Source organism: Castor canadensis, chromosome 10 (genome assembly GCF_047511655.1).
Source record: "Castor canadensis chromosome 10, mCasCan1.hap1v2, whole genome shotgun sequence".
Taxonomy (NCBI): domain Eukaryota; kingdom Metazoa; phylum Chordata; class Mammalia; order Rodentia; family Castoridae; genus Castor; species Castor canadensis.
The window spans coordinates 85,977,287-85,997,525 of NC_133395.1; the positions used below are offsets into that span (position 1 = coordinate 85,977,287).

The window sequence follows — 20,239 nt, forward strand, 5'->3', positions numbered from 1 at the left end:
CCTCCTGGAGCCGTATCCTTGGGTGGGTGCGTGGCTCCCAGCGGAGGTCTCGGGGACCCTTCCGGTCCTCTTCGTCCGGAAAGCGCCACTGCCCCTCCAGCCCATCAGGAAAACGGCAGCCGCGCCCTTCGCCGACCCGCTCCGCCCTCCTCCACACTCAGGGCCTGGGGCTGCGGGGCTGAATCGTGAGGCTTTCCAGCCCAGGACTTCACCTCTGGCCCCTTTCACACCCGGGATCTTGGGAAGAAGAAACAAAACCAAACACAGCCAAAGCCATCTCCTCCGACCCGGGGCCCCTCCACATCCCTTCCGATCCCGGGTTCCTGCCGGCCTCCCGGGGCGTTTCTCCCAGGCAGGCCTTCGCGGCCACTACACGGGGCTGAGCACTCGAGTCCTCGGGCGTCACGGGGCCCGCGGCCACGCCAAGCACGCACGACTCCCGGGTCTCGTCTGCTCCTGGGTGCCCTGGGCCTCTTCCCTGTGCCGCTGCTGGGTCTTGTGCCCCTGCTTGGCCTCCTTCAGACCCGGCCCCGTGCTACGCGGCCACGTGCTACAGGATCGTGCCAGCAGAACTGGCCCTGGCTGAGCCCCGTACCCACCCTCCTGCCATCCCTGGCCCTGCTAGCAAATGGCAGAGATCCTCTGGCCTCCGAGCCCAGACAAAAATCCTGATGCAGTTGGCCGAGGGGCCGCAAACCAAGGCTTCGCTTGTTCCCGCTCAGGCCCCAGCCATACCCTCTTGTCCTTCGGCTGCTCGTGTGTGGGGTGGGGGAGAGGAGGGTGCGTCCCCGTGCGTGCGTGCGTGGTCTGGGTGTCTCTGCGTGGTGTGTGTGTGTGTGTGTGTGTGTGTGTGTGTGTGTGTGTGTTAGATGCCGTGCCTGGTGTAGGTGGGGAAGAGCAAGCCCTCACGCACAGAGCCCCATCACACACTGGGGCCGGGCCGAGGGGGTCAATCTGCTCGGCCTGATTGCGTTGGGCATACATTGCAGAAGGTGGGTTTTCCAAGGCGGAGCAGAGGGTCCCGGCACCTGAGGTTGTCCACGGGGAGAATGTCTGTTCCACGGGGGCAAGCGGTCCCTTCCGTCGTGCCCAAGCCCATGTGACCCCGAAGGCCAGGTGGCCCCGGTCCTTGAGCTGACTGAGGAGTGCTTTGAGACCCGGAGGGTGGCACAGGCGACTGGGCGCCAGCGGCGGCCCTCCCTCCCTTTGAGCGGGACGGGGAGCTGCCGCTGGCATCCGGAGCTCTGGCGGCCTGCGCCCTCTGTCCCTGTGACCGCAGGCTCTGCCGTGGGAGGCGGGATCCCACGTAGAGGTCGCGCGCTGGCTGCTCTGTCTTGGGTTGAGCGACGGAGCGCGACGTGGAGCAGCACCCGACTGAGGCTCCCTGCTTCTCTGTCCCCTGGCGTCTTGCCCTGGACCCAGTGCACCACCTTGTGGCGAGCCCAGGTGTGGCGCGTCCCGCTGTGGGGCCCGCTGGGGTGCAGGACCCACTTTCTCATGGCTTCCGCAAGTCCCTCCCCGCCCGCCTGGAGGGCAGTTGGGGAGCGGTCCCCAACGTGGCCTGGGACCAACCTCGCTGGTGACCCGTGTCGCGGGCGCGCGCCCCAGGAGAGTGTGGGGAGGGGAGAGGATTCGGGGACGTAGCTGTGAGGATTCGGTGTGCGTGGGTCTGGCGGGTGGCCCGGACGGGGTCGGGGTCGTGGTCACGGTGGGTCGTTGTGGTGGTGGTGGTGGTGGTGCTGGGGGTGGTGGTGGTGGTGGGGGGGTGGTGGCGAAGTCCCCGAAGACAAAAGGAGCAGCGAGGGAGGGAGGAGCAAAAGCCTACAGCACCCGGTATTCCCAGGCGGTCTCCCATCCAAGTACTAACCAGGCCCGACCCTGCTTAGCTTCCGAGATCAGACGAGATCGGGCGCGTTCAGGGTGGTATGGCCGTAGACGCTAGCCGCCGCCTCCGGGAGCCCCAAGAGCCTGCCGAGGGCCCCGGCGTGCGTCTCCACGCTGCTCTCCTGGCACGGCTGGGAGTCCGGGTGGGGGCTGGCAGCCCGGGGCCAGCGGCCAGAGGCCCCGCGCGCCTGCTCGGGCAGCCGGTCTCGCCCAGGTGGCCGCTGGGTGGCTTTCTTCCCGAGGTGTCCTGCTGCCAGGACGAGGGTCAAGTTTTCTCGGGGGAAAATTTCTCAGTGCTCTCGGGCGCTTGTTCTTCTGGGAATGTCCACTGCTGTGGCCAAGGCGGGGGACGCACAGCTCGGGCCAGGGCAAGCAGCCGCCCTCCTCCGTCGCCTCCTGGAGCCGTATCCTTGGGTGGGTGCGTGGCTCCCAGCGGAGGTCTCGGGGACCCTTCCGGTCCTCTTCGTCCGGAAAGCGCCACTGCCCCTCCAGCCCATCAGGAAAACGGCAGCCGCGCCCTTCGCCGACCCGCTCCGCCCTCCTCCACACTCAGGGCCTGGGGCTGCGGGGCTGAATCGTGAGGCTTTCCAGCCCAGGACTTCACCTCTGGCCCCTTTCACACCCGGGATCTTGGGAAGAAGAAACAAAACCAAACACAGCCAAAGCCATCTCCTCCGACCCGGGGCCCCTCCACATCCCTTCCGATCCCGGGTTCCTGCCGGCCTCCCGGGGCGTTTCTCCCAGGCAGGCCTTCGCGGCCACTACACGGGGCTGAGCACTCGAGTCCTCGGGCGTCACGGGGCCCGCGGCCACGCCAAGCACGCACGACTCCCGGGTCTCGTCTGCTCCTGGGTGCCCTGGGCCTCTTCCCTGTGCCGCTGCTGGGTCTTGTGCCCCTGCTTGGCCTCCTTCAGACCCGGCCCCGTGCTACGCGGCCACGTGCTACAGGATCGTGCCAGCAGAACTGGCCCTGGCTGAGCCCCGTACCCACCCTCCTGCCATCCCTGGCCCTGCTAGCAAATGGCAGAGATCCTCTGGCCTCCGAGCCCAGACAAAAATCCTGATGCAGTTGGCCGAGGGGCCGCAAACCAAGGCTTCGCTTGTTCCCGCTCAGGCCCCAGCCATACCCTCTTGTCCTTCGGCTGCTCGTGTGTGGGGTGGGGGAGAGGAGGGTGCGTCCCCGTGCGTGCGTGCGTGGTCTGGGTGTCTCTGCGTGGTGTGTGTGTGTGTGTGTGTGTGTGTGTGTGTGTGTGTGTGTGTGTGTGTTAGATGCCGTGCCTGGTGTAGGTGGGGAAGAGCAAGCCCTCACGCACAGAGCCCCATCACACACTGGGGCCGGGCCGAGGGGGTCAATCTGCTCGGCCTGATTGCGTTGGGCATACATTGCAGAAGGTGGGTTTTCCAAGGCGGAGCAGAGGGTCCCGGCACCTGAGGTTGTCCACGGGGAGAATGTCTGTTCCACGGGGGCAAGCGGTCCCTTCCGTCGTGCCCAAGCCCATGTGACCCCGAAGGCCAGGTGGCCCCGGTCCTTGAGCTGACTGAGGAGTGCTTTGAGACCCGGAGGGTGGCACAGGCGACTGGGCGCCAGCGGCGGCCCTCCCTCCCTTTGAGCGGGACGGGGAGCTGCCGCTGGCATCCGGAGCTCTGGCGGCCTGCGCCCTCTGTCCCTGTGACCGCAGGCTCTGCCGTGGGAGGCGGGATCCCACGTAGAGGTCGCGCGCTGGCTGCCCTGTCTTGGGTTGAGCGACGGAGCGCGACGTGGAGCAGCACCCGACTGAGGCTCCCTGCTTCTCTGTCCCCTGGCGTCTTGCCCTGGACCCAGTGCACCACCTTGTGGCGAGCCCAGGTGTGGCGCGTCCCGCTGTGGGGCCCGCTGGGGTGCAGGACCCACTTTCTCATGGCTTCCGCACGTCCCTCCCCGCCCGCCTGGAGGGCAGTTGGGGAGCGGTCCCCAACGTGGCCTGGGACCAACCTCGCTGGTGACCCGTGTCGCGGGCGCGCGCCCCAGGAGAGTGTGGGGAGGGGAGAGGATTCGGGGACGTAGCTGTGAGGATTCGGTGTGCGTGGGTCTGGCGGGTGGCCCGGACGGGGTCGGGGTCGTGGTCACGGTGGGTCGTTGTGGTGGTGGTGGTGTTGGTGGTGCTGGGGGTGGTGGTGGTGGTGGGGGGGGTGGTGGCGAAGTCCCCGAAGACAAAAGGAGCAGCGAGGGAGGGAGGAGCAAAAGCCTACAGCACCCGGTATTCCCAGGCGGTCTCCCATCCAAGTACTAACCAGGCCCGACCCTGCTTAGCTTCCGACATCAGACGAGATCGGGCGCGTTCAGGGTGGTATGGCCGTAGACGCTAGCCGCCGCCTCCGGGAGCCCCAAGAGCCTGCCGAGGGCCCCGGCGTGCGTCTCCACGCTGCTCTCCTGGCACGGCTGGGAGTCCGGGTGGGGGCTGGCAGCCCGGGGCCAGCGGCCAGAGGCCCCGCGCGCCTGCTCGGGCAGCCGGTCTCGCCCAGGTGGCCGCTGGGTGGCTTTCTTCCCGAGGTGTCCTGCTGCCAGGACGAGGGTCAAGTTTTCTCGGGGGAAAATTTCTCAGTGCTCTCGGGCGCTTGTTCTTCTGGGAATGTCCACTGCTGTGGCCAAGGCGGGGGACGCACAGCTCGGGCCAGGGCAAGCAGCCGCCCTCCTCCGTCGCCTCCTGGAGCCGTATCCTTGGGTGGGTGCGTGGCTCCCAGCGGAGGTCTCGGGGACCCTTCCGGTCCTCTTCGTCCGGAAAGCGCCACTGCCCCTCCAGCCCATCAGGAAAACGGCAGCCGCGCCCTTCGCCGACCCGCTCCGCCCTCCTCCACACTCAGGGCCTGGGGCTGCGGGGCTGAATCGTGAGGCTTTCCAGCCCAGGACTTCACCTCTGGCCCCTTTCACACCCGGGATCTTGGGAAGAAGAAACAAAACCAAACACAGCCAAAGCCATCTCCTCCGACCCGGGGCCCCTCCACATCCCTTCCGATCCCGGGTTCCTGCCGGCCTCCCGGGGCGTTTCTCCCAGGCAGGCCTTCGCGGCCACTACACGGGGCTGAGCACTCGAGTCCTCGGGCGTCACGGGGCCCGCGGCCACGCCAAGCACGCACGACTCCCGGGTCTCGTCTGCTCCTGGGTGCCCTGGGCCTCTTCCCTGTGCCGCTGCTGGGTCTTGTGCCCCTGCTTGGCCTCCTTCAGACCCGGCCCCGTGCTACGCGGCCACGTGCTACAGGATCGTGCCAGCAGAACTGGCCCTGGCTGAGCCCCGTACCCACCCTCCTGCCATCCCTGGCCCTGCTAGCAAATGGCAGAGATCCTCTGGCCTCCGAGCCCAGACAAAAATCCTGATGCAGTTGGCCGAGGGGCCGCAAACCAAGGCTTCGCTTGTTCCCGCTCAGGCCCCAGCCATACCCTCTTGTCCTTCGGCTGCTCGTGTGTGGGGTGGGGGAGAGGAGGGTGCGTCCCCGTGCGTGCGTGCGTGGTCTGGGTGTCTCTGCGTGGTGTGTGTGTGTGTGTGTGTGTGTGTTAGATGCCGTGCCTGGTGTAGGTGGGGAAGAGCAAGCCCTCACGCACAGAGCCCCATCACACACTGGGGCCGGGCCGAGGGGGTCAATCTGCTCGGCCTGATTGCGTTGGGCATACATTGCAGAAGGTGGGTTTTCCAAGGCGGAGCAGAGGGTCCCGGCACCTGAGGTTGTCCACGGGGAGAATGTCTGTTCCACGGGGGCAAGCGGTCCCTTCCGTCGTGCCCAAGCCCATGTGACCCCGAAGGCCAGGTGGCCCCGGTCCTTGAGCTGACTGAGGAGTGCTTTGAGACCCGGAGGGTGGCACAGGCGACTGGGCGCCAGCGGCGGCCCTCCCTCCCTTTGAGCGGGACGGGGAGCTGCCGCTGGCATCCGGAGCTCTGGCGGCCTGCGCCCTCTGTCCCTGTGACCGCAGGCTCTGCCGTGGGAGGCGGGATCCCACGTAGAGGTCGCGCGCTGGCTGCCCTGTCTTGGGTTGAGCGACGGAGGGCGACGTGGAGCAGCACCCGACTGAGGCTCCCTGCTTCTCTGTCCCCTGGCGTCTTGTCCTGGACCCAGTGCACCACCTTGTGGCGAGCCCAGGTGTGGCGCGTCCCGCTGTGGGGCCCGCTGGGGTGCAGGACCCACTTTCTCATGGCTTCCGCACGTCCCTCCCCGCCCGCCTGGAGGGCAGTTGGGGAGCGGTCCCCAACGTGGCCTGGGACCAACCTCGCTGGTGACCCGTGTCGCGGGCGCGCGCCCCAGGAGAGTGTGGGGAGGGGAGAGGATTCGGGGACGTAGCTGTGAGGATTCGGTGTGCGTGGGTCTGGCGGGTGGCCCGGACGGGGTCGGGGTCGTGGTCACGGTGGGTCGTTGTGGTGGTGGTGGTGGTGGTGCTGGGGGTGGTGGTGGTGGGGGGGGGGTGGTGGCGAAGTCCCCGAAGACAAAAGGAGCAGCGAGGGAGGGAGGAGCAAAAGCCTACAGCACCCGGTATTCCCAGGCGGTCTCCCATCCAAGTACTAACCAGGCCCGACCCTGCTTAGCTTCCGAGATCAGACGAGATCGGGCGCGTTCAGGGTGGTATGGCCGTAGACGCTAGCCGCCGCCTCCGGGAGCCCCAAGAGCCTGCCGAGGGCCCCGGCGTGCGTCTCCACGCTGCTCTCCTGGCACGGCTGGGAGTCCGGGTGGGGGCTGGCAGCCCGGGGCCAGCGGCCAGAGGCCCCGCGCGCCTGCTCGGGCAGCCGGTCTCGCCCAGGTGGCCGCTGGGTGGCTTTCTTCCCGAGGTGTCCTGCTGCCAGGACGAGGGTCAAGTTTTCTCGGGGGAAAATTTCTCAGTGCTCTCGGGCGCTTGTTCTTCTGGGAATGTCCACTGCTGTGGCCAAGGCGGGGGACGCACAGCTCGGGCCAGGGCAAGCAGCCGCCCTCCTCCGTCGCCTCCTGGAGCCGTATCCTTGGGTGGGTGCGTGGCTCCCAGCGGAGGTCTCGGGGACCCTTCCGGTCCTCTTCGTCCGGAAAGCGACACTGCCCCTCCAGCCCATCAGGAAAACGGCAGCCGCGCCCTTCGCCGACCCGCTCCGCCCTCCTCCACACTCAGGGCCTGGGGCTGCGGGGCTGAATCGTGAGGCTTTCCAGCCCAGGACTTCACCTCTGGCCCCTTTCACACCCGGGATCTTGGGAAGAAGAAACAAAACCAAACACAGCCAAAGCCATCTCCTCCGACCCGGGGCCCCTCCACATCCCTTCCGATCCCGGGTTCCTGCCGGCCTCCCGGGGCGTTTCTCCCAGGCAGGCCTTCGCGGCCACTACACGGGGCTGAGCACTCGAGTCCTCGGGCGTCACGGGGCCCGCGGCCACGCCAAGCACGCACGACTCCCGGGTCTCGTCTGCTCCTGGGTGCCCTGGGCCTCTTCCCTGTGCCGCTGCTGGGTCTTGTGCCCCTGCTTGGCCTCCTTCAGACCCGGCCCCGTGCTACGCGGCCACGTGCTACAGGATCGTGCCAGCAGAACTGGCCCTGGCTGAGCCCCGTACCCACCCTCCTGCCATCCCTGGCCCTGCTAGCAAATGGCAGAGATCCTCTGGCCTCCGAGCCCAGACAAAAATCCTGATGCAGTTGGCCGAGGGGCCGCAAACCAAGGCTTCGCTTGTTCCCGCTCAGGCCCCAGCCATACCCTCTTGTCCTTCGGCTGCTCGTGTGTGGGGTGGGGGAGAGGAGGGTGCGTCCCCGTGCGTGCGTGCGTGGTCTGGGTGTCTCTGCGTGGTGTGTGTGTGTGTGTGTGTGTGTGTGTGTGTGTGTGTGTGTGTTAGATGCCGTGCCTGGTGTAGGTGGGGAAGAGCAAGCCCTCACGCACAGAGCCCCATCACACACTGGGGCCGGGCCGAGGGGGTCAATCTGCTCGGCCTGATTGCGTTGGGCATACATTGCAGAAGGTGGGTTTTCCAAGGCGGAGCAGAGGGTCCCGGCACCTGAGGTTGTCCACGGGGAGAATGTCTGTTCCACGGGGGCAAGCGGTCCCTTCCGTCGTGCCCAAGCCCATGTGACCCCGAAGGCCAGGTGGCCCCGGTCCTTGAGCTGACTGAGGAGTGCTTTGAGACCCGGAGGGTGGCACAGGCGACTGGGCGCCAGCGGCGGCCCTCCCTCCCTTTGAGCGGGACGGGGAGCTGCCGCTGGCATCCGGAGCTCTGGCGGCCTGCGCCCTCTGTCCCTGTGACCGCAGGCTCTGCCGTGGGAGGCGGGATCCCACGTAGAGGTCGCGCGCTGGCTGCCCTGTCTTGGGTTGAGCGACGGAGCGCGACGTGGAGCAGCACCCGACTGAGGCTCCCTGCTTCTCTGTCCCCTGGCGTCTTGCCCTGGACCCAGTGCACCACCTTGTGGCGAGCCCAGGTGTGGCGCGTCCCGCTGTGGGGCCCGCTGGGGTGCAGGACCCACTTTCTCATGGCTTCCGCACGTCCCTCCCCGCCCGCCTGGAGGGCAGTTGGGGAGCGGTCCCCAACGTGGCCTGGGACCAACCTCGCTGGTGACCCGTGTCGCGGGCGCGCGCCCCAGGAGAGTGTGGGGAGGGGAGAGGATTCGGGGACGTAGCTGTGAGGATTCGGTGTGCGTGGGTCTGGCGGGTGGCCCGGACGGGGTCGGGGTCGTGGTCACGGTGGGTCGTTGTGGTGGTGGTGGTGTTGGTGGTGCTGGGGGTGGTGGTGGTGGTGGGGGGGGTGGTGGCGAAGTCCCCGAAGACAAAAGGAGCAGCGAGGGAGGGAGGAGCAAAAGCCTACAGCACCCGGTATTCCCAGGCGGTCTCCCATCCAAGTACTAACCAGGCCCGACCCTGCTTAGCTTCCGACATCAGACGAGATCGGGCGCGTTCAGGGTGGTATGGCCGTAGACGCTAGCCGCCGCCTCCGGGAGCCCCAAGAGCCTGCCGAGGGCCCCGGCGTGCGTCTCCACGCTGCTCTCCTGGCACGGCTGGGAGTCCGGGTGGGGGCTGGCAGCCCGGGGCCAGCGGCCAGAGGCCCCGCGCGCCTGCTCGGGCAGCCGGTCTCGCCCAGGTGGCCGCTGGGTGGCTTTCTTCCCGAGGTGTCCTGCTGCCAGGACGAGGGTCAAGTTTTCTCGGGGGAAAATTTCTCAGTGCTCTCGGGCGCTTGTTCTTCTGGGAATGTCCACTGCTGTGGCCAAGGCGGGGGACGCACAGCTCGGGCCAGGGCAAGCAGCCGCCCTCCTCCGTCGCCTCCTGGAGCCGTATCCTTGGGTGGGTGCGTGGCTCCCAGCGGAGGTCTCGGGGACCCTTCCGGTCCTCTTCGTCCGGAAAGCGCCACTGCCCCTCCAGCCCATCAGGAAAACGGCAGCCGCGCCCTTCGCCGACCCGCTCCGCCCTCCTCCACACTCAGGGCCTGGGGCTGCGGGGCTGAATCGTGAGGCTTTCCAGCCCAGGACTTCACCTCTGGCCCCTTTCACACCCGGGATCTTGGGAAGAAGAAACAAAACCAAACACAGCCAAAGCCATCTCCTCCGACCCGGGGCCCCTCCACATCCCTTCCGATCCCGGGTTCCTGCCGGCCTCCCGGGGCGTTTCTCCCAGGCAGGCCTTCGCGGCCACTACACGGGGCTGAGCACTCGAGTCCTCGGGCGTCACGGGGCCCGCGGCCACGCCAAGCACGCACGACTCCCGGGTCTCGTCTGCTCCTGGGTGCCCTGGGCCTCTTCCCTGTGCCGCTGCTGGGTCTTGTGCCCCTGCTTGGCCTCCTTCAGACCCGGCCCCGTGCTACGCGGCCACGTGCTACAGGATCGTGCCAGCAGAACTGGCCCTGGCTGAGCCCCGTACCCACCCTCCTGCCATCCCTGGCCCTGCTAGCAAATGGCAGAGATCCTCTGGCCTCCGAGCCCAGACAAAAATCCTGATGCAGTTGGCCGAGGGGCCGCAAACCAAGGCTTCGCTTGTTCCCGCTCAGGCCCCAGCCATACCCTCTTGTCCTTCGGCTGCTCGTGTGTGGGGTGGGGGAGAGGAGGGTGCGTCCCCGTGCGTGCGTGCGTGGTCTGGGTGTCTCTGCGTGGTGTGTGTGTGTGTGTGTGTGTGTGTTAGATGCCGTGCCTGGTGTAGGTGGGGAAGAGCAAGCCCTCACGCACAGAGCCCCATCACACACTGGGGCCGGGCCGAGGGGGTCAATCTGCTCGGCCTGATTGCGTTGGGCATACATTGCAGAAGGTGGGTTTTCCAAGGCGGAGCAGAGGGTCCCGGCACCTGAGGTTGTCCACGGGGAGAATGTCTGTTCCACGGGGGCAAGCGGTCCCTTCCGTCGTGCCCAAGCCCATGTGACCCCGAAGGCCAGGTGGCCCCGGTCCTTGAGCTGACTGAGGAGTGCTTTGAGACCCGGAGGGTGGCACAGGCGACTGGGCGCCAGCGGCGGCCCTCCCTCCCTTTGAGCGGGACGGGGAGCTGCCGCTGGCATCCGGAGCTCTGGCGGCCTGCGCCCTCTGTCCCTGTGACCGCAGGCTCTGCCGTGGGAGGCGGGATCCCACGTAGAGGTCGCGCGCTGGCTGCCCTGTCTTGGGTTGAGCGACGGAGGGCGACGTGGAGCAGCACCCGACTGAGGCTCCCTGCTTCTCTGTCCCCTGGCGTCTTGTCCTGGACCCAGTGCACCACCTTGTGGCGAGCCCAGGTGTGGCGCGTCCCGCTGTGGGGCCCGCTGGGGTGCAGGACCCACTTTCTCATGGCTTCCGCACGTCCCTCCCCGCCCGCCTGGAGGGCAGTTGGGGAGCGGTCCCCAACGTGGCCTGGGACCAACCTCGCTGGTGACCCGTGTCGCGGGCGCGCGCCCCAGGAGAGTGTGGGGAGGGGAGAGGATTCGGGGACGTAGCTGTGAGGATTCGGTGTGCGTGGGTCTGGCGGGTGGCCCGGACGGGGTCGGGGTCGTGGTCACGGTGGGTCGTTGTGGTGGTGGTGGTGGTGGTGCTGGGGGTGGTGGTGGTGGGGGGGGGGTGGTGGCGAAGTCCCCGAAGACAAAAGGAGCAGCGAGGGAGGGAGGAGCAAAAGCCTACAGCACCCGGTATTCCCAGGCGGTCTCCCATCCAAGTACTAACCAGGCCCGACCCTGCTTAGCTTCCGAGATCAGACGAGATCGGGCGCGTTCAGGGTGGTATGGCCGTAGACGCTAGCCGCCGCCTCCGGGAGCCCCAAGAGCCTGCCGAGGGCCCCGGCGTGCGTCTCCACGCTGCTCTCCTGGCACGGCTGGGAGTCCGGGTGGGGGCTGGCAGCCCGGGGCCAGCGGCCAGAGGCCCCGCGCGCCTGCTCGGGCAGCCGGTCTCGCCCAGGTGGCCGCTGGGTGGCTTTCTTCCCGAGGTGTCCTGCTGCCAGGACGAGGGTCAAGTTTTCTCGGGGGAAAATTTCTCAGTGCTCTCGGGCGCTTGTTCTTCTGGGAATGTCCACTGCTGTGGCCAAGGCGGGGGACGCACAGCTCGGGCCAGGGCAAGCAGCCGCCCTCCTCCGTCGCCTCCTGGAGCCGTATCCTTGGGTGGGTGCGTGGCTCCCAGCGGAGGTCTCGGGGACCCTTCCGGTCCTCTTCGTCCGGAAAGCGACACTGCCCCTCCAGCCCATCAGGAAAACGGCAGCCGCGCCCTTCGCCGACCCGCTCCGCCCTCCTCCACACTCAGGGCCTGGGGCTGCGGGGCTGAATCGTGAGGCTTTCCAGCCCAGGACTTCACCTCTGGCCCCTTTCACACCCGGGATCTTGGGAAGAAGAAACAAAACCAAACACAGCCAAAGCCATCTCCTCCGACCCGGGGCCCCTCCACATCCCTTCCGATCCCGGGTTCCTGCCGGCCTCCCGGGGCGTTTCTCCCAGGCAGGCCTTCGCGGCCACTACACGGGGCTGAGCACTCGAGTCCTCGGGCGTCACGGGGCCCGCGGCCACGCCAAGCACGCACGACTCCCGGGTCTCGTCTGCTCCTGGGTGCCCTGGGCCTCTTCCCTGTGCCGCTGCTGGGTCTTGTGCCCCTGCTTGGCCTCCTTCAGACCCGGCCCCGTGCTACGCGGCCACGTGCTACAGGATCGTGCCAGCAGAACTGGCCCTGGCTGAGCCCCGTACCCACCCTCCTGCCATCCCTGGCCCTGCTAGCAAATGGCAGAGATCCTCTGGCCTCCGAGCCCAGACAAAAATCCTGATGCAGTTGGCCGAGGGGCCGCAAACCAAGGCTTCGCTTGTTCCCGCTCAGGCCCCAGCCATACCCTCTTGTCCTTCGGCTGCTCGTGTGTGGGGTGGGGGAGAGGAGGGTGCGTCCCCGTGCGTGCGTGCGTGGTCTGGGTGTCTCTGCGTGGTGTGTGTGTGTGTGTGTGTGTGTGTGTGTGTGTGTGTGTGTGTTAGATGCCGTGCCTGGTGTAGGTGGGGAAGAGCAAGCCCTCACGCACAGAGCCCCATCACACACTGGGGCCGGGCCGAGGGGGTCAATCTGCTCGGCCTGATTGCGTTGGGCATACATTGCAGAAGGTGGGTTTTCCAAGGCGGAGCAGAGGGTCCCGGCACCTGAGGTTGTCCACGGGGAGAATGTCTGTTCCACGGGGGCAAGCGGTCCCTTCCGTCGTGCCCAAGCCCATGTGACCCCGAAGGCCAGGTGGCCCCGGTCCTTGAGCTGACTGAGGAGTGCTTTGAGACCCGGAGGGTGGCACAGGCGACTGGGCGCCAGCGGCGGCCCTCCCTCCCTTTGAGCGGGACGGGGAGCTGCCGCTGGCATCCGGAGCTCTGGCGGCCTGCGCCCTCTGTCCCTGTGACCGCAGGCTCTGCCGTGGGAGGCGGGATCCCACGTAGAGGTCGCGCGCTGGCTGCCCTGTCTTGGGTTGAGCGACGGAGCGCGACGTGGAGCAGCACCCGACTGAGGCTCCCTGCTTCTCTGTCCCCTGGCGTCTTGCCCTGGACCCAGTGCACCACCTTGTGGCGAGCCCAGGTGTGGCGCGTCCCGCTGTGGGGCCCGCTGGGGTGCAGGACCCACTTTCTCATGGCTTCCGCACGTCCCTCCCCGCCCGCCTGGAGGGCAGTTGGGGAGCGGTCCCCAACGTGGCCTGGGACCAACCTCGCTGGTGACCCGTGTCGCGGGCGCGCGCCCCAGGAGAGTGTGGGGAGGGGAGAGGATTCGGGGACGTAGCTGTGAGGATTCGGTGTGCGTGGGTCTGGCGGGTGGCCCGGACGGGGTCGGGGTCGTGGTCACGGTGGGTCGTTGTGGTGGTGGTGGTGGTGGTGCTGGGGGTGGTGGTGGTGGGGGGGGGGTGGTGGCGAAGTCCCCGAAGACAAAAGGAGCAGCGAGGGAGGGAGGAGCAAAAGCCTACAGCACCCGGTATTCCCAGGCGGTCTCCCATCCAAGTACTAACCAAGCCCGACCCTGCTTAGCTTCCGAGATCAGACGAGATCGGGCGCGTTCAGGGTGGTATGGCCGTAGACGCTAGCCGCCGCCTCCGGGAGCCCCAAGAGCCTGCCGAGGGCCCCGGCGTGCGTCTCCACGCTGCTCTCCTGGCACGGCTGGGAGTCCGGGTGGGGGCTGGCAGCCCGGGGCCAGCGGCCAGAGGCCCCGCGCGCCTGCTCGGGCAGCCGGTCTCGCCCAGGTGGCCGCTGGGTGGCTTTCTTCCCGAGGTGTCCTGCTGCCAGGACGAGGGTCAAGTTTTCTCGGGGGAAAATTTCTCAGTGCTCTCGGGCGCTTGTTCTTCTGGGAATGTCCACTGCTGTGGCCAAGGCGGGGGACGCACAGCTCGGGCCAGGGCAAGCAGCCGCCCTCCTCCGTCGCCTCCTGGAGCCGTATCCTTGGGTGGGTGCGTGGCTCCCAGCGGAGGTCTCGGGGACCCTTCCGGTCCTCTTCGTCCGGAAAGCGCCACTGCCCCTCCAGCCCATCAGGAAAACGGCAGCCGCGCCCTTCGCCGACCCGCTCCGCCCTCCTCCACACTCAGGGCCTGGGGCTGCGGGGCTGAATCGTGAGGCTTTCCAGCCCAGGACTTCACCTCTGGCCCCTTTCACACCCGGGATCTTGGGAAGAAGAAACAAAACCAAACACAGCCAAAGCCATCTCCTCCGACCCGGGGCCCCTCCACATCCCTTCCGATCCCGGGTTCCTGCCGGCCTCCCGGGGCGTTTCTCCCAGGCAGGCCTTCGCGGCCACTACACGGGGCTGAGCACTCGAGTCCTCGGGCTTCACGGGGCCCGCGGCCACGCCAAGCACGCACGACTCCCGGGTCTCGTCTGCTCCTGGGTGCCCTGGGCCTCTTCCCTGTGCCGCTGCTGGGTCTTGTGCCCCTGCTTGGCCTCCTTCAGACCCGGCCCCGTGCTACGCGGCCACGTGCTACAGGATCGTGCCAGCAGAACTGGCCCTGGCTGAGCCCCGTACCCACCCTCCTGCCATCCCTGGCCCTGCTAGCAAATGGCAGAGATCCTCTGGCCTCCGAGCCCAGACAAAAATCCTGATGCAGTTGGCCGAGGGGCCGCAAACCAAGGCTTCGCTTGTTCCCGCTCAGGCCCCAGCCATACCCTCTTGTCCTTCGGCTGCTCGTGTGTGGGGTGGGGGAGAGGAGGGTGCGTCCCCGTGCGTGCGTGCGTGGTCTGGGTGTCTCTGCGTGGTGTGTGTGTGTGTGTGTGTGTGTGTTAGATGCCGTGCCTGGTGTAGGTGGGGAAGAGCAAGCCCTCACGCACAGAGCCCCATCACACACTGGGGCCGGGCCGAGGGGGTCAATCTGCTCGGCCTGATTGCGTTGGGCATACATTGCAGAAGGTGGGTTTTCCAAGGCGGAGCAGAGGGTCCCGGCACCTGAGGTTGTCCACGGGGAGAATGTCTGTTCCACGGGGGCAAGCGGTCCCTTCCGTCGTGCCCAAGCCCATGTGACCCCGAAGGCCAGGTGGCCCCGGTCCTTGAGCTGACTGAGGAGTGCTTTGAGACCCGGAGGGTGGCACAGGCGACTGGGCGCCAGCGGCGGCCCTCCCTCCCTTTGAGCGGGACGGGGAGCTGCCGCTGGCATCCGGAGCTCTGGCGGCCTGCGCCCTCTGTCCCTGTGACCGCAGGCTCTGCCGTGGGAGGCGGGATCCCACGTAGAGGTCGCGCGCTGGCTGCCCTGTCTTGGGTTGAGCGACGGAGCGCGACGTGGAGCAGCACCCGACTGAGGCTCCCTGCTTCTCTGTCCCCTGGCGTCTTGCCCTGGACCCAGTGCACCACCTTGTGGCGAGCCCAGGTGTGGCGCGTCCCGCTGTGGGGCCCGCTGGGGTGCAGGACCCACTTTCTCATGGCTTCCGCACGTCCCTCCCCGCCCGCCTGGAGGGCAGTTGGGGAGCGGTCCCCAACGTGGCCTGGGACCAACCTCGCTGGTGACCCGTGTCGCGGGCGCGCGCCCCAGGAGAGTGTGGGGAGGGGAGAGGATTCGGGGACGTAGCTGTGAGGATTCGGTGTGCGTGGGTCTGGCGGGTGGCCCGGACGGGGTCGGGGTCGTGGTCACGGTGGGTCGTTGTGGTGGTGGTGGTGGTGGTGCTGGGGGTGGTGGTGGTGGTGGGGGGGTGGTGGCGAAGTCCCCGAAGACAAAAGGAGCAGCGAGGGAGGGAGGAGCAAAAGCCTACAGCACCCGGTATTCCCAGGCGGTCTCCCATCCAAGTACTAACCAGGCCCGACCCTGCTTAGCTTCCGAGATCAGACGAGATCGGGCGCGTTCAGGGTGGTATGGCCGTAGACGCTAGCCGCCGCCTCCGGGAGCCCCAAGAGCCTGCCGAGGGCCCCGGCGTGCGTCTCCACGCTGCTCTCCTGGCACGGCTGGGAGTCCGGGTGGGGGCTGGCAGCCCGGGGCCAGCGGCCAGAGGCCCCGCGCGCCTGCTCGGGCAGCCGGTCTCGCCCAGGTGGCCGCTGGGTGGCTTTCTTCCCGAGGTGTCCTGCTGCCAGGACGAGGGTCAAGTTTTCTCGGGGGAAAATTTCTCAGTGCTCTCGGGCGCTTGTTCTTCTGGGAATGTCCACTGCTGTGGCCAAGGCGGGGGACGCACAGCTCGGGCCAGGGCAAGCAGCCGCCCTCCTCCGTCGCCTCCTGGAGCCGTATCCTTGGGTGGGTGCGTGGCTCCCAGCGGAGGTCTCGGGGACCCTTCCGGTCCTCTTCGTCCGGAAAGCGCCACTGCCCCTCCAGCCCATCAGGAAAACGGCAGCCGCGCCCTTCGCCGACCCGCTCCGCCCTCCTCCACACTCAGGGCCTGGGGCTGCGGGGCTGAATCGTGAGGCTTTCCAGCCCAGGACTTCACCTCTGGCCCCTTTCACACCCGGGATCTTGGGAAGAAGAAACAAAACCAAACACAGCCAAAGCCATCTCCTCCGACCCGGGGCCCCTCCACATCCCTTCCGATCCCGGGTTCCTGCCGGCCTCCCGGGGCGTTTCTCCCAGGCAGGCCTTCGCGGCCACTACACGGGGCTGAGCACTCGAGTCCTCGGGCGTCACGGGGCCCGCGGCCACGCCAAGCACGCACGACTCCCGGGTCTCGTCTGCTCCTGGGTGCCCTGGGCCTCTTCCCTGTGCCGCTGCTGGGTCTTGTGCCCCTGCTTGGCCTCCTTCAGACCCGGCCCCGTGCTACGCGGCCACGTGCTACAGGATCGTGCCAGCAGAACTGGCCCTGGCTGAGCCCCGTACCCACCCTCCTGCCATCCCTGGCCCTGCTAGCAAATGGCAGAGATCCTCTGGCCTCCGAGCCCAGACAAAAATCCTGATGCAGTTGGCCGAGGGGCCGCAAACCAAGGCTTCGCTTGTTCCCGCTCAGGCCCCAGCCATACCCTCTTGTCCTTCGGCTGCTCGTGTGTGGGGTGGGGGAGAGGAGGGTGCGTCCCCGTGCGTGCGTGCGTGGTCTGGGTGTCTCTGCGTGGTGTGTGTGTGTGTGTGTGTGTGTGTGTGTGTGTGTGTGTGTTAGATGCCGTGCCTGGTGTAGGTGGGGAAGAGCAAGCCCTCACGCACAGAGCCCCATCACACACTGGGGCCGGGCCGAGGGGGTCAATCTGCTCGGCCTGATTGCGTTGGGCATACATTGCAGAAGGTGGGTTTTCCAAGGCGGAGCAGAGGGTCCCGGCACCTGAGGTTGTCCACGGGGAGAATGTCTGTTCCACGGGGGCAAGCGGTCCCTTCCGTCGTGCCCAAGCCCATGTGACCCCGAAGGCCAGGTGGCCCCGGTCCTTGAGCTGACTGAGGAGTGCTTTGAGACCCGGAGGGTGGCACAGGCGACTGGGCGCCAGCGGCGGCCCTCCCTCCCTTTGAGCGGGACGGGGAGCTGCCGCTGGCATCCGGAGCTCTGGCGGCCTGCGCCCTCTGTCCCTGTGACCGCAGGCTCTGCCGTGGGAGGCGGGATCCCACGTAGAGGTCGCGCGCTGGCTGCTCTGTCTTGGGTTGAGCGACGGAGCGCGACGTGGAGCAGCACCCGACTGAGGCTCCCTGCTTCTCTGTCCCCTGGCGTCTTGCCCTGGACCCAGTGCACCACCTTGTGGCGAGCCCAGGTGTGGCGCGTCCCGCTGTGGGGCCCGCTGGGGTGCAGGACCCACTTTCTCATGGCTTCCGCAAGTCCCTCCCCGCCCGCCTGGAGGGCAGTTGGGGAGCGGTCCCCAACGTGGCCTGGGACCAACCTCGCTGGTGACCCGTGTCGCGGGCGCGCGCCCCAGGAGAGTGTGGGGAGGGGAGAGGATTCGGGGACGTAGCTGTGAGGATTCGGTGTGCGTGGGTCTGGCGGGTGGCCCGGACGGGGTCGGGGTCGTGGTCACGGTGGGTCGTTGTGGTGGTGGTGGTGGTGGTGCTGGGGGTGGTGGTGGTGGTGGGGGGGTGGTGGCGAAGTCCCCGAAGACAAAAGGAGCAGCGAGGGAGGGAGGAGCAAAAGCCTACAGCACCCGGTATTCCCAGGCGGTCTCCCATCCAAGTACTAACCAGGCCCGACCCTGCTTAGCTTCCGAGATCAGACGAGATCGGGCGCGTTCAGGGTGGTATGGCCGTAGACGCTAGCCGCCGCCTCCGGGAGCCCCAAGAGCCTGCCGAGGGCCCCGGCGTGCGTCTCCACGCTGCTCTCCTGGCACGGCTGGGAGTCCGGGTGGGGGCTGGCAGCCCGGGGCCAGCGGCCAGAGGCCCCGCGCGCCTGCTCGGGCAGCCGGTCTCGCCCAGGTGGCCGCTGGGTGGCTTTCTTCCCGAGGTGTCCTGCTGCCAGGACGAGGGTCAAGTTTTCTCGGGGGAAAATTTCTCAGTGCTCTCGGGCGCTTGTTCTTCTGGGAATGTCCACTGCTGTGGCCAAGGCGGGGGACGCACAGCTCGGGCCAGGGCAAGCAGCCGCCCTCCTCCGTCGCCTCCTGGAGCCGTATCCTTGGGTGGGTGCGTGGCTCCCAGCGGAGGTCTCGGGGACCCTTCCGGTCCTCTTCGTCCGGAAAGCGCCACTGCCCCTCCAGCCCATCAGGAAAACGGCAGCCGCGCCCTTCGCCGACCCGCTCCGCCCTCCTCCACACTCAGGGCCTGGGGCTGCGGGGCTGAATCGTGAGGCTTTCCAGCCCAGGACTTCACCTCTGGCCCCTTTCACACCCGGGATCTTGGGAAGAAGAAACAAAACCAAACACAGCCAAAGCCATCTCCTCCGACCCGGGGCCCCTCCACATCCCTTCCGATCCCGGGTTCCTGCCGGCCTCCCGGGGCGTTTCTCCCAGGCAGGCCTTCGCGGCCACTACACGGGGCTGAGCACTCGAGTCCTCGGGCGTCACGGGGCCCGCGGCCACGCCAAGCACGCACGACTCCCGGGTCTCGTCTGCTCCTGGGTGCCCTGGGCCTCTTCCCTGTGCCGCTGCTGGGTCTTGTGCCCCTGCTTGGCCTCCTTCAGACCCGGCCCCGTGCTACGCGGCCACGTGCTACAGGATCGTGCCAGCAGAACTGGCCCTGGCTGAGCCCCGTACCCACCCTCCTGCCATCCCTGGCCCTGCTAGCAAATGGCAGAGATCCTCTGGCCTCCGAGCCCAGACAAAAATCCTGATGCAGTTGGCCGAGGGGCCGCAAACCAAGGCTTCGCTTGTTCCCGCTCAGGCCCCAGCCATACCCTCTTGTCCTTCGGCTGCTCGTGTGTGGGGTGGGGGAGAGGAGGGTGCGTCCCCGTGCGTGCGTGCGTGGTCTGGGTGTCTCTGCGTGGTGTGTGTGTGTGTGTGTGTGTGTGTGTGTGTGTGTGTGTGTGTGTGTGTGTGTTAGATGCCGTGCCTGGTGTAGGTGGGGAAGAGCAAGCCCTCACGCACAGAGCCCCATCACTGGGGCCGGGCCGAGGGGGTCAATCTGCTCGGCCTGATTGCGTTGGGCATACATTGCAGAAGGTGGGTTTTCCAAGGCGGAGCAGAGGGTCCCGGCACCTGAGGTTGTCCACGGGGAGAATGTCTGTTCCACGGGGGCAAGCGGTCCCTTCCGTCGTGCCCAAGCCCATGTGACCCCGAAGGCCAGGTGGCCCCGGTCCTTGAGCTGACTGAGGAGTGCTTTGAGACCCGGAGGGTGGCACAGGCGACTGGGCGCCAGCGGCGGCCCTCCCTCCCTTTGAGCGGGACGGGGAGCTGCCGCTGGCATCCGGAGCTCTGGCGGCCTGCGCCCTCTGTCCCTGTGACCGCAGGCTCTGCCGTGGGAGGCGGGATCCCACGTAGAGGTCGCGCGCTGGCTGCCCTGTCTTGGGTTGAGCGACGGAGCGCGACGTGGAGCAGCACCCGACTGAGGCTCCCTGCTTCTCTGTCCCCTGGCGTCTTGCCCTGGACCCAGTGCACCACCTTGTGGCGAGCCCAGGTGTGGCGCGTCCCGCTGTGGGGCCCGCTGGGGTGCAGGACCCACTTTCTCATGGCTTCCGCACGTCCCTCCCCGCCCGCCTGGAGGGCAGTTGGGGAGCGGTCCCCAACGTGGCCTGGGACCAACCTCGCTGGTGACCCGTGTCGCGGGCGCGCGCCCCAGGAGAGTGTGGGGAGGGGAGAGGATTCGGGGACGTAGCTGTGAGGATTCGGTGTGCGTGGGTCTGGCGGGTGGCCCGGACGGGGTCGGGGTCGTGGTCACGGTGGGTCGTTGTGGTGGTGGTGGTGGTGGTGGTGCTGGGGGTGGTGGTGGTGGTGGGGGGGGTGGTGGCGAAGTCCCCGAAGACAAAAGGAGCAGCGAGGGAGGGAGGAGCAAAAGCCTACAGCACCCGGTATTCCCAGGCGGTCTCCCATCCAAGTACTAACCAGGCCCGACCCTGCTTAGCTTCCGAGATCAGACGAGATCGGGCGCGTTCAGGGTGGTATGGCCGTAGACGCTAGCCGCCGCCTCCGGGAGCCCCAAGAGCCTGCCGAGGGCCCCGGCGTGCGTCTCCACGCTGCTCTCCTGGCACGGCTGGGAGTCCGGGTGGGGGCTGGCAGCCCGGG

At 67.7% G+C, this 20,239-nt stretch overlaps 9 non-coding genes across 9 annotated transcripts; all 9 read right to left on the reverse strand.

Moving 5' to 3' along the window:
* Positions 1–1,818: 1,818 nt before the first annotated feature.
* Positions 1,819–1,937, reverse strand: LOC141411642 (5S ribosomal RNA). Its single transcript, XR_012436482.1, has one exon. It is a non-coding gene; the product is annotated as a 5S ribosomal RNA (ribosomal RNA).
* Positions 1,938–4,106: 2,169 nt separating this feature from the next.
* LOC141412762 (5S ribosomal RNA) lies at positions 4,107–4,225 on the reverse strand. Its single transcript, XR_012437604.1, has one exon. It is a non-coding gene; the product is annotated as a 5S ribosomal RNA (ribosomal RNA).
* A 2,141-nt stretch (positions 4,226–6,366) lies between these two features.
* LOC141411653 (5S ribosomal RNA) lies at positions 6,367–6,485 on the reverse strand. The gene has a single exon (XR_012436493.1). It is a non-coding gene; the product is annotated as a 5S ribosomal RNA (ribosomal RNA).
* Positions 6,486–8,648: 2,163 nt separating this feature from the next.
* LOC141412763 (5S ribosomal RNA) lies at positions 8,649–8,767 on the reverse strand. Its single transcript, XR_012437605.1, has one exon. It is a non-coding gene; the product is annotated as a 5S ribosomal RNA (ribosomal RNA).
* Positions 8,768–10,908: 2,141 nt separating this feature from the next.
* Positions 10,909–11,027, reverse strand: LOC141411665 (5S ribosomal RNA). Its single transcript, XR_012436505.1, has one exon. It is a non-coding gene; the product is annotated as a 5S ribosomal RNA (ribosomal RNA).
* Positions 11,028–13,186: 2,159 nt separating this feature from the next.
* LOC141412546 (5S ribosomal RNA) lies at positions 13,187–13,305 on the reverse strand. The gene has a single exon (XR_012437388.1). It is a non-coding gene; the product is annotated as a 5S ribosomal RNA (ribosomal RNA).
* Positions 13,306–15,446: 2,141 nt separating this feature from the next.
* On the reverse strand, positions 15,447–15,565 carry LOC141411676 (5S ribosomal RNA). Its single transcript, XR_012436516.1, has one exon. It is a non-coding gene; the product is annotated as a 5S ribosomal RNA (ribosomal RNA).
* Positions 15,566–17,722: 2,157 nt separating this feature from the next.
* Positions 17,723–17,841, reverse strand: LOC141411688 (5S ribosomal RNA). Its single transcript, XR_012436527.1, has one exon. It is a non-coding gene; the product is annotated as a 5S ribosomal RNA (ribosomal RNA).
* Positions 17,842–20,010: 2,169 nt separating this feature from the next.
* LOC141411699 (5S ribosomal RNA) lies at positions 20,011–20,129 on the reverse strand. The gene has a single exon (XR_012436538.1). It is a non-coding gene; the product is annotated as a 5S ribosomal RNA (ribosomal RNA).
* Between the last annotated feature and the right edge of the window lie 110 nt (positions 20,130–20,239).